This window comes from Phascolarctos cinereus, unplaced genomic scaffold (genome assembly GCF_003287225.1).
Source record: "Phascolarctos cinereus isolate Bilbo 61053 unplaced genomic scaffold, phaCin_HiC Scaffold_3;HRSCAF=262, whole genome shotgun sequence".
In the NCBI taxonomy this organism is placed as follows: Eukaryota; Metazoa; Chordata; class Mammalia; order Diprotodontia; family Phascolarctidae; genus Phascolarctos; species Phascolarctos cinereus.
Genome location: NW_027555736.1, coordinates 54924286 through 54937330, shown reverse-complemented (window position 1 = coordinate 54937330; position 13045 = coordinate 54924286). Strand labels below are relative to the sequence as shown.

The following is a 13045-nucleotide window of genomic DNA, read 5'->3' as shown; positions in this document are numbered from 1 at the left end:
CTGAGAAGAGATTAAATGGTGCAGATGTGCTAAGTACAGTATGGAGCCAATCCTAAATATAAGAATTATTAATGGACTTTACACTGGCCTTTTTAATCTGTTGCCAACATATGCTCATCTATTTTACCTTGGTCTGTCTTGCCTCCTGACGGACATTAAAGGCAGAGGCTGTGCACTATCCCAGCCTTAATCAGAGCCAACAGCTCAGGAACAATGTACCTCCACCTATCAAGCAGAGAACGTTTTAGCAAGAGCTGTTCCTTTATAATGAAGACTGTGTAATAAAAGATACCACTAATATGTCCTGTCTGTATACTTAACAATAACATTCATTCCGTGATATGCTCCATAATGGGGATATCAGTTCTGAACCTGCTCACTAACAAAGTGCTGCATTATCACAAGGCAATTGGAACTTGGCTGGAATTCCCTGATAATCGGTACTTGGAAGCAGCGTTTCCCCCAAAAGGACACACGGCATAAATGTCAGGCTATACAACAGCAAAACTATCACTTGGAAAAAAAGTCACCTTTAACCCTCACAATCACCAATGGTCTGGGGAACACATGGATTAGGCTCTATTATGCAAATGACTCTTAAGGGAATTCCTGTTTTCCAAATTAACATGTGTACTTGTAGCTACAATCACTGTATATATGCACATGCATGACTGTTTTTTTAAATACTTATTTCAAATCTCATAACCACTGGGCACCTACTGGATGCTTCAGACACTGAAGGTATGGTAGAAGATACAGAATACACAGCTTTACCCTCAAGGGTATTTCTAGCTTCCTTCAAAGCGCAGCTTGGATGTTCTCACCTAAGAGACCTTTCCTGACCCACTCTCCCCAGTTGCTGAGTCTTTCTCCTACTGGAAACTACTTTGCATTATTTTATATATTCTTTGCATCTCCTTAAGTACATTCTGTATCTCTGTTCCCAAGGAGAATGTAAGCTCCTTGAGAGCAGGGAATAAGGGATGTGCTGGTAAAAGTTTGACAAAACTGAATTGCCTCAAAGTATGATTTTTTTTAAAAAAGTTTAATCTGCATCATATATACATATCCGAAGATATATAGCAATGCTATCTCCATGGCTCGCTTAAGTTTCGCTAACCAACAAAACAATAAATTGAGCACTGGTTTGTAGCATTTTTGAATTTCTGAGGTGTAAATGCTCCCACTGACTGTGCTCACACGGTATGTGTCAAAGGCAAGGCTTGGTGCCTCAGGCCACTCTCCCAGCCTATAAGCTATAGATGTCCCATAGTTACACGAAACTCAACATGTCTACAACATAACTCATTATCTTATGTCCCAAACCCATCCCCTTTCCTTAATTCTACTGATGGTACCACTCTCCTCCGAGTCACCCAGGTTCCCCTCAGAGTCGTCCCGAATCTCCACTGTCCCTCCAGTCTCCAACTCCAATCATTTATAAAGCCTTGTCAACTCTAGTTCTCACATCTGTCCTCTTCTCTCCATCCATACAGCCATACTGGATTGGGCCCTCATTCTCTCTCCCAGATAAGTTGTATCTACTTAAGTACATTCTGCCCCTGTTCCCAAGGAGAATGTAAGCTCCTTGAGGGCAGGGAGTACTCAGGGATATGTGTGCTGGGTAAAGTTTAACAACTAGATCGCCTCACAGCATGATTCTTTTTTTGTTTAATCTGCATCATAATATACATATAGATAGATAGATAGATAGATAGATAGATAGATAGATAGATAGATAGATACATATATATATATATATATATATATATATATATGTAGATATATAGTAACACTTTCTGTATTGCTTTCTTAAGTCTCCTAACATGTCTCCCTCCTTCCAGTCATTGCATTCTCAAATACATCCTCCACACAGCTGATCAAATTAACATTGCTCACCGTGTCTAACTATGGCATTCCCTTATTCAAAAATCTTCAGTTGTTACTAGGACAAAATGTAAACATCCATTAGAATAAAGGCTCCCACATAGTTGGGACAGTTTTATTCTTTATGCCTGACACATACTAAACACCTAATAAACACTTATGGATTAAGTAGGTGCTAAATAAATGCTTAGTACATTGAATTAAATTACTGAAGCAAAGGCCAGTATATAGTGAGGGGTGGTTACTATAACTATGGGAATACCAACCACACACACACACACACACACACACACAAAGATAACTCTCTAATCCAGAGAAAAGTTACTGGGCTTTAGAACTGAGAAGGGTATACCTAAGGCTGAGTAAGCAGAGGAAGGAGAAAACAGGGCCTACACGAGGCAACAGATGGAAGGAGAGTCAGACAGAGCAGCTGGGACAAGTCACTTCGTGGCTCTACACCTGAGTTTCTTCATCTAAGAAATAAATGGGTTGGACTAGTATATATCCTAAGTCCCCTCCAGACCTTAAAACACGCAGTCCATGTTTTAAGGTGAATAACTATCAGAATCTTTCCCAGTGATAATGGGAGGAAAGAATATGTGGGCATTAGAAACCTAGAATTGCAAGAGGCAGTGTCACAGAGAAAGGAAAAAATGTGGAAAGGGGAACTTGGTGCCTCTAAACTTACAAACATATGTATATTGTGCACTGGACAAGAGAAGCTGCCAGATCCTCTTTGCTTAATATTTTAACCCAATTGGTCAGGGGTCAAAGGGAAGCAGTAGAATTGAGGGAGATGGTCTCAGTCATTCCTTTCCCACTCCCTCCCCCCACTTCTACAGGAATCTTCCACATCTGCAATTCCTCTCTCAAATTAAATTCCAGAGTCTGATCTGATTTGTCACACAAGAAAATGAGGTCATTGTCCTTCTCATGGCAGATAACAGTCCAAAGACTCCTTCCAACTCAACTTGTGGTAGCTCAGGAACATAGTTCCCAATTGGTTCCTCAGTTTCCCCCCCCCCATAAGCCATAGCTTTTGGACACTCTAACAAATCATCAGCCCCAAGGAGGGTTGACTGATTCCCCAGAGGGGCTCAGTCAAGCCCTGAAGGCATTCACACCTAGATGGGAAGGCAGTAGGGCAGCTTTCTTTTCAAGGGAGAGGCCTGGGAGAGGTGACAGTCAGCCGGAATCCTGCCCTCAACTTTGTCCTAGCACTGGCAGTGACCTGGGGATATTTAGCCTGGATAAAAAAAGGAAAATGGATCCAGTGTTTTCCAGTGATTAAAGGGATGTGTTATGGAAGAGGGAGTAGATGCTTTCCACCTGGCCATTGAGGACAAAAGTAGGTGAAAAATGACAAAAAAGGCCCATTTAGGTCGGATATAAGGCCAAAAGTGGCTAACAATTAGAGCTATCCAAAAGTAGGGTGCACAGCCTCTGAAGCAGTGACTGGCCCTTCAGTGGAGGTCTTTAAGCAAAAACCAAATGTCTGTTTTTGAGAGAGACACTGCAGAAGGTTCAAGTAAGTATTGGAGGAGATGGTCTATGAAATACTCTCTAATTCCGTGACTCAGGGTAATCATAAATTATTTACCAACTGGCCTATGGACCTCTGATGTTGCTGTTCAGCCATTTTTCAGTTGTGTCCAACTCTTTATGACCTCATTTGGGGTTTTCTTGGCAGAGATACTGGAATGGTTTACTAGCTCATTTTACAGATGAGAAAACTGAGGCAAACAAGGTTAATGACTTGTCCAGGGTCACACAGCTAGTAAGTGTCTGAGGCCAGATTTGAACTCAGGAAGATGAATCTTCCTGACTCCAGGCCTCGAGCTCTATCCACTGCATCACCTAGATGTCCTAAGAGCCAACCATTCACTAGAGGGGCCTACTGTAACTAGTGGTAGATCATAGGTGGTCTGATAAGTAGAGGAAGCTAGTTTCAACTCTCAATTTTTTTTTAATTAATAGAATAGTTTATTTAAAACAACAGAGAATCCAAAAATTTCTTATACTTGCTTGGCAATCATATACATATTCCTCTTTGTATCCCACACATAGAGAACTGGTGTTCAATAAATATTTGTTAATTGATACACTCACTTCCATTCTGCAGGAACTAACTTCTTAATTATGTTTTACAGAGAGTGATATTCAAATCAGTTAATTGGCATTCCCTGAGTTCCCATCAACTGATAGAAATCCAAGAGCCACGCTGGGGGGACAGGGAGAGACCATTTGGTGATTAAACATTCATGAAGCTGATAATCCACAAAGCAGATAAATGAGATCTGACTGTATCTGACTTAGGACCATATACCCTGTCGGGCTCTTTCACTCAACATCCCAATGAGTGATTTAGCCAGGCTGCCTCATGCCAGGCCCTCTGGCTGCCCCCCAAGGTGAGGGTAGACCATCTCAGAGCCAAGCTGCTTGCCAATGGCACCTTGCACTCCCCAACCCATCAGGCTGTGGCACCTCAGGCATGAAGTGGCCCACTTTGTCACTTGGGCTTCGCCTTCTAGTGAGTGCTTAAACTTAAAACATAATCAAAACACCTGTCATGCTGTATCAGCATGATTTATATCACAATACACTAGTACCATGACATTGTGGCTACAGGCTAGTAGTGCTACAGAGGGAGGACATATTTACCTACCATCAGGAAAGCTCGCACAGAACCACTTCAGACCTTCCTTGTCTACATATGTCTCAACTAATCTTATTAAATACCTGGTTCCTACTACAAAGGGGCCCAGAGTTCAGCCAATCCATTTTTCTCATCTTCTGGCACACTTCTGGCTGGTGAGAACCTCTACCACTAATGACTAGGAAGGGGCCAACTTACAAAATTCATCATGGTAGATCCAATGGAGCTTGACTCTGGTGCTCTCTCCTATACCCAAGGCATGTGGTCAATGAAGAATAAACCAAGTATAGACTTTATAATCTCAACCTTGGAAACTGGTGGCTTCTCCCCTTAATTGATGTTTTGGCTGATTATACCTGCCTTTAACTTCCTTGAGAGGGGTTAACTAACAAACTGGTTATTACTGGCTTCACAGAGATTAGAGGTTAAACCTAAACCTGATCCTAAGCTATAAGCAATTTGAAATGTTATTAGGTATTATAAAAATACATGGTAATAATTCCCTCTTTAATGAAAGGAAATCTGCGTTTAGTGGTCCCCAGCTTCTTGTTTAGTCATTGGGAAGGAGATGTGGTCATGACAAGTAGCTCTCAGCTTATGATTGGCATCTGGGGTGAGTGGGCACAAATAAACACTTACCACTTAGCAGACTCATAAAAACATATAACTGTCACCACATCTGTAATTACAAATGCAGAGTTTATGGGTTATAAGCTTCTCATTTCCTAAAGGAATTTGTCAGCTTTTGTCTAGGATGGGGGACAGAGGGAGTAGTGAGTCGATGGAACCAATGGAGGTCTATTTTGGATGCTACCATTCTACAGTGACCTCAATGGAAGAGCTCATCTTCTCCAGAAGCATGAGATACCCAGGAGGAAAAAAAGCCCTCACACTCACCTATGGAAGTAAGAAATGGCAACATACTCAAACAGATCCTACATCCAAATTATGTGTATACACATACGCAACATCCATATATATAACATACATAAAATATTCACTTAGATAATATGTGTGTGTGCTATGAGTAGGTAGATACATAGATTAAAAGTACTCAAACATCAAAACAAAGTGGATAGGGAGAGGTGAGTGAAAAACACAATGAAAACTTAAAAATTCTGCATTTCTGAAGGAGGCCAACTGTACTAAACTGAATAGGAGGAGAACTTAAGTCATGGGCCCAAGGATGATCAAAGGTGTCTATCAATGAAGGCATTATTACAGATTGCAACAGGCTCGCTACCAATGGCCTCCTAATTGGTCCCCCAGCCTCAAGTCTTTCTTCTCTCCAATCCAACCTTGAAACAGTTGTCAAAGTGATTGCTCAGTAAACTCCAGAGCCCTGCTACTACTCACAAGATCAAAAATAAACATGTCCTGTTTGATATTTAAAGTCCTTCTTGACCTGGGCCTAACCTACCTTTCCAGTCTTATTCTACCTTACTCTTCTTCACAGTCTACTGTTATCAGACTGGCCTTCTAACTGTTCCCCCCAACACATGAAACTCTGCTTCCAACACCATGCTTTTCTACAGACTATCTGTCTACCATGTCTAGGATGCACTTCCTCCTCATCTCTGCCTCTTAAAACACTTAGCTCCTTCAAAACTCATGTTACATCACTGTTGATCCCTCTCAACTGTTAGTGCCTTCTTACCACCAGTTACCTTGGATTTATAGTGTATATAATTTATATATGTGTATATATATACATATATATATATATATACATATATATGTGTGTGTGTGTATATGTATATATAAGATACACACACACACAATGTATATGTATGTATATGTATGCATGTGTGTACATACATATACATACTCATAACATACATATACATACTCATACACGTTGTCTTCCCTGAAAGAATGTAATCTTATGAGAGTAAGCACTACTTCATTTTTATATGTATCTTCAGAGCCCAGCACCATGCCTGTCACATAGTAGGCATTTAATAAATGCTTCTTGATTTGGTTGATTCCAAGGTTAGTCCGTAATTCCATTTCTCCCAAAGAGAGATTGATGGGTTCATTCCTGGAAATTATTTCCACTCCTATTCTCCAAACACTGTTCAATGAGGAGCATCAAAGACTTGGAATTAAGTCTTCTTAGTGAAGGAGGAGTGCCAAGTTGTGCCAGCCTTTGGGGATAGAGGAAATTGGGGGTGAGAGCACATTGTCTAGACTAAAGGGTGAGCCATCTACTCACCAAGAAAGCAAGGTGCTACATAAACCCCAAAGCCAGGAAAGCTATGGAAAACCCAAGTGGTGATAAAATCTTTATGACTCCCTCCCTCCTTAAGTAGCCTGTTCTGCCTTTAAATTAAAAGTCTTTCTCCACTTTTTTTTTTGACACCATCAACAATAACACTTCATGGAGCATTCTGCTTTCTCTGGGCACTTTATAGTCATTAGTTATTGCATCAACACAGAAGGCCCCAGGAAGTAAGCAGGCTAAGGGCACATTTACCCCCTTCTCCTGGCACAGAAGAAGAGGCTCCCAGAGGGCAGGTAACAATGAAGAACACGGATATTCAGCAAATTGGGAGCAAGTCAGAAGGTTTCAACAAAGGACCCAAGCCCAAACGTCCAGGGTCTGAGTCTGTAAGTCAATTTTACCAATTTCATTTTGCAAGACGGTGGCATATAGTGGGTATTTGGCAACCTGTTAGCATATGTAAAGCTTAATAAATTGCAGAATTAAGGAACGATAAAGAAAAAGTAAAGGCAGCATGGTATAGCACAAAGAGTGGGTTCAAATCCAACCTCAATCCCTTACTAGTTAAGGACACACAGATAAGTCATCTCACTTCCTCAGAATCTTAATTTCCTCTTTTCTAAATGGAGATGATAATGACAATAGCTAGCATTTATGTAACACTTTAAGGTTTATAAAGTACATTATGTGTCTTACCTTATTTGTTAAGTATTTGTATAGAATTTTCTGCTTTATGCAGAGCATTTTCCTCTCTCTTCCCAACATGTCCTCTCTGGTACCTCTTGTATGTTGCTTGCTATTGTTTCGTTTCATTTTCCAGCCTCCACCCAGCTGTCAAATTGATATTAAAACCCCAGTTTGGTCACTGCTCAAGAAGGCCCAGTGGCTCCCCATGACCTCCAGGATCAAATCTATCCTCTTCCGTTTGGCATTTAAAGCTGTTCACAATCTGGCTCCAATCTCTGTTTCCCAACTTCTCCATATTACTTCTCTCTGGATACTCTACGGCCTAGTCAAACTGGCCAACTTCCTGCTCCTCAACCAGACATTCCATGGCCTCTCTCCATACCTTGGTACCAGCTGCTTCTCCCACTCTCATTCCTCAAATGCCTTCCCTCTCCACCTCTACTTCTTAGCATCCCTATCTTTCTTCACACTTCAGCGCAAGCACCACCTTCTCCATAGGGCTAACCCTGATCTTCACAGGTTCTTGCAGCCCAACTGTATTTACTTTGTAAACATTTTGTGTTTATTTCTATGTGTATGTGTTATTTCCACTGACAGAATGTAAATTCTGCGAGGGCAAGGAATGTTTCATTTTTGTCTTTGTAACCCTAATGCCTAGCAAGATTCCTAATACATTAGAATAGGTGCTTAATAAATGCTTCTTGACTACCTGATTTTATTGAATTCAATTCAACAAACAGCTATGAAGAACAGATTCTGTGCAAGTCACCCTTAATAAGCAGGTGCTAATGAAAAAAATTATTTATGGAAGTGATGAGAATTTTATTGTACAGCAGAAAAAGAACTCCACTGGGAGTCAGGATTGAGAGTTTACCACATGCCAGGCATTGTGCAAAAGGAAAGTCTCTGCCCTAGAGGAGCTTACATTCTACAAGGGAAGACCAAAAAAAATAAAAAGGATATAAAAAGTAGATGGGGGAGACACAAAATGCCTCCTAACCATAGGGGTAGGACAGAGAAAATCTGGAGAATAAGAAGTGAAGCCTGCAGAGAAATGGAGAAATGGCTAGCCTGCACACTTCCCTTAAAATGGAGGTTGTCTGAGGAACAAAAGCCAAAGGAAGGGATTACAGGGTGGAAGGAACTTGCAGGTGAGAATGCTGCTATGGCAGAGAGAGTCTGGAGAGAAAGAAAACCTCTCCCAGACTTGGCATTAATTAATTGTGTGATCTTGGACAACTTGTTTCTTCTTTCTATGCCTTAATTTCTTCATTTGTGAAACAGGTAGATTGGACTAAATTATCTCTATGATCCCTTTTGGTTCTGTAATTCTAGATAACTCAACACTTCACAAAATCCCTCCCAGGAGGAATATGTGTCATGTTTTGTATCATGTTCTAGGTCTTATTTGTTTCGGATGGTCCCCAATAAAACGTAAGTTCCTTAAGGGCAGGGTCTCTCTTTTGATTCTTTTTTGCCTCTCCAGTGCCTAGCACTAAGCCTGGTATATGGCAGATGCTTAATAAATGCTTTTTGAATTTCACTGAATTGTTGAATAAGTAGTAAGTGTCATCTTCTCCAGTAGATGCTATTTGTTTAAATACTAGATAGAATGTTTATAATGATAATCATTGCGTAAACTTATTTAGCTTTTTACAGCTTTCAAAGCATTTTCTTCATGAAAACCATGTGAGATAAATAAAAGCATGATTATTACCCTCACTTCAAAGATGAGGAAACAGATTCAGAGAAGTCAGGTGACTTCCCTCAGGTCACACAGCAGGGAAATAGAAAGAGAATTTGACTTCGGACTCTCCATCTAGTGTCTCCATACTACCATTTATTCAACCTACTGGACTGAAACATCTCGACATGTGCCAATGCATTTCCCATTCCACAAGTGACTGGAATGAGAAGAATCAAGAGGCAGCAGGATGGTGCAGTGGAGAGAGTGCCGGATCTGGAGTCAAGGAGACCTGAGTTCAAATCCAGCCTCAGACACTTACTAGCTATGTGACCCTGGGCAAGTCATTTAACCCTTGTTTGCCTCAGTTTCTCTATATGTAAAATGGAGGTGATAACAGCACCTATATCATAGGGTTGTTGTAAGGATGGATTGAGTGACTGGTACATAGTAAGCACTTATTCCTTCTCATTCGCCTTCTCCTAATCCTTACCAAGATTCCCAACAATTCCAAGCACCTAAGGGGACTGTATCAGGGCCAGTGTCAGTACTAGAGAGTGTACCGTTCTGCTTATTAAGACTCCTACTCTCCCACTGTCTAATCTTCCTAAAGACAAACTCGTTTCTTTTGTGATCAAGGCTTGTGGGCTGGTGTTTACCTGCAAAGCTACATTATATACAGACCAGATTCTCTGAAATCCTTCCATGACATCTTAGCTTAGCAAGAAGTGTGTCCCTCAAAAAAAGGGCAGTGGGTCTAGTAGCTAAGATGCTACATGTGAAGCACTGAAAGTTGGGCTGTGATGGCCAAAATACAAATGGAGAAAACCCCCAGGTCTGAGGATCCAAAGGGATTTAAAGGAACTGGGGGTAAAGTCAAGGAAGAGATAAAGTAACTGACCTTCAGGGACAAGTAAGATGGGTTCTCTTCTCAGCCTAAGATGTTAGCAGCCATCCACCCCACCAAACTCTCCTCAAATTGTGAGGCAGGGGATTATAGTCAGTCAGTCAATGAACATTTATTAAGTACCTACTGTGTGGGAAGAACTTGGCTAAGTACTAAGGATACAAAGACAGGCAAAAGAGAGTCCCTGCCCTGAAAGGGTCGGGGGAGGGAACATACAAACAAGACAATGTGATTTGATTCCACTGGACCTGGGGTCCATTCCTGGCTCTGCTGCTTATTAGCCTTGACCAGCTTCGCCCTCTCTGGGCCTCAGACTCCCCATCTGTGAAATGGGAGAGAGGGACCAGAGGATCTCCAAAGCCCCTTTCATCTCTCAATCCTACAATCTCTGATGCATCTATGCTCACAAAACGTAGGCTCATAGAATCCTAGAGCTAGAAAGGACCCCAGAGGTTGACTAAGGGAGTTCAACAACCTCACTTTCCAGATGAAGAATGAAGAACCCAGACTGATAAAGTGATGTATCCAAACTCGCAGAGCAAGCAAGTATCTAAGGCAGGATTCGAATCCAGATCTTCCTGACTCTCTCCACTACATCAAGCTGAACAATGTGGCCTTAGCAGAGACTAAGAATCATAGCTATCATAACAATAGCTCACATTTAAAGCATACTTCCATGTTTGCAAAGTGCCTTTCCTGGGATAACCCTGTCAGGCAAGTAATTTAAGTATTATTTATTAAGATTTTTAATTAATTGTTCAAGTGATGACACATCCCTGGAGGAGCTCAGCTGACATGATGCCTCCTTGTAGCACCATCCCAATCCAGTCACCTGGCTGCTGTGAGAGTCTGGGGCCACGTTGTGGGCAGGGGGAGGAAGGTAGGGTGGGTGTGTGTGTGTGTGTGTGTGTGTGTGTGACAGAGAGACAGAGAGAGCCATATTGTAAGTACTATTATACCCATTTTACAGGTGGGCCAGCTGGAGATTAAGTGGCTTGACCAAAATTACACAACTAGTAAGTACTAAAAACTTGATTCAAATCAACCAATCAATTGACAGTCATAAGGCCATGGTTCTAGGTACCAGGAATACAAAGATAAAAATGAAACAGTTCCTACCTTCAATGAATATACATTCTATAAAGGAGATACACACATATGTTTTTGTTTGATACATCTATTATATAAATATAATGTATATATGTACATATGTAATATATATATATAATAGCTATTATATCAATAATATAAATATATTATATAAATAAATATATATATTACATTAAATTACATATATAATAAATACACATAGTCCTTAATATATAATTACATAGTAGATAATAGCATACACAATTTATTATATAATATGCAATTTTATATGTGTGCTTACACACACATACATATTGGGGGAGGGGCACTAGGAGCTAGAATAATCTGGAATTTCTCACATAGAAGATGGCATTTGAGCTCTGTCTTCAGGGAAACAAGGGATTTTAAGAGTTAGGGATGGGGAGGATGTACATTCCAGACATGGGGAGCAGCATATACAAAAATAGAGACATGGACAACGGAACTAAGTCTGCTGTAAGTAACCAAGTCTAGTAATGTTTCCAATATGTCCCATCTCCTCTTTGTAGCACTTCAGAAAAGGATGTCCAGGCCAGGGAAACACAAAAAGCATCTTCCGTTGAAAGACAAACCTTTAAAGCTCCATAGGCTAATATAGATTTGTATCCAACTCAGTAATCTGCCAGTCTCCAAGGATCCATTGACATCCACTACAAGATGGAGAAAATACCAGAAAAGTCCTAAGAAAGCATTTCCACCCCTTACAGGTAAAGAGGCACAGGTCTACAAACCGGATGTGACTTGTATGAGGTCACATGACTACTGAGTGGCAAAAAAATGAAAATAAACCCAGGTCTCCATTCTCTGGACCTCAAGTATCTTTGTCTGTAAAATGCTGAAGTAGATGGTCTCTCAAGGCAAACAACCAGCATAATACAAAGAGTTCTCGACCCAGGAAGATCTGAGTTTAGATCCAGATACAGACACTAGCTGTGTGACCCTGGGCAAGTCACTTCATGACTGTCGTAATCTAATTAAGTTAATTAATTTATTAATTATTTTTAATTTATTGACAAAATTAAATTAACTTAATGCATTGTAAAAGGGAGTCATAATAGCACCCACCTCACAGGGCTGTTATGACAATCCCCTGGGATAATGTCTGTGAAGCATTTGGTACACAGTAGATGCATAATAAACACTTGTTTCCCTCCTCTCCCTTCACCTCTAAATCTGTGATGTCCCTGGATCCACGCCCCTAGATGCTTTTTCTATTATACCACACTTATCCCAATCTCTAAGATCAATTTTTGGGTATCTAGCTCACTCTTGGGAGGTTTCTCTTTATTCTGAAGTCTTGGTTTGCTCTTTCTGGCTGGCTTCTGTCCTCTACACACACATGTTCTTTCGGTTTTTTAAAGGTAGATGGTAACATCCCTTTACCTGCACAGGCCAGAAGCCTTCTAATAACTGGAATGACCTACGTCTATGAAATATGTTTTTGAGGACCCAAAGGATAATTGAGCCAGAAGGCTAAGCCAGCATGATTTTTTTTGGGGGTGGGGTTCAAGGATGCATCGAAAAGGACTAATCATGGATAATTCCCCATTTGTGGGTGCACTGGGATTTCATGCAGAGCGGGGTCTTTGCGGAGGTAATTGGTGCTATTGAAACAACACTGTGCTCAGCAGCATGCAGCTTTCTCCCTCGCCTCTGGGCACAGGGAGGATCAATATTTGTTAGGATTGCTTCTTGTTCCAACAATGTAAGATTTACAATACCAGCTTGGATTCTCACTTTGTCTTCACACAACTCATCAGTGGAACCCAATTACTAACCTCAGACAAACAACATTAACATGAACCTCTATGCTTCTTTATTGCCCTTCATCCAAGTCTCATTTCAGGGTCTTCAGGCAGTGCCACTATAACA

General features: G+C 40.8%; 1 protein-coding gene across 1 annotated transcript in view; it reads right to left on the bottom strand.

Annotated features, from left to right (window-relative positions):
* LRMDA (leucine rich melanocyte differentiation associated) overlaps positions 1–13045 on the bottom strand; it is a 1318218-nt gene that overhangs the window by 692225 nt on the left and 612948 nt on the right. The gene's annotated exons all lie outside the window — the stretch shown is intronic.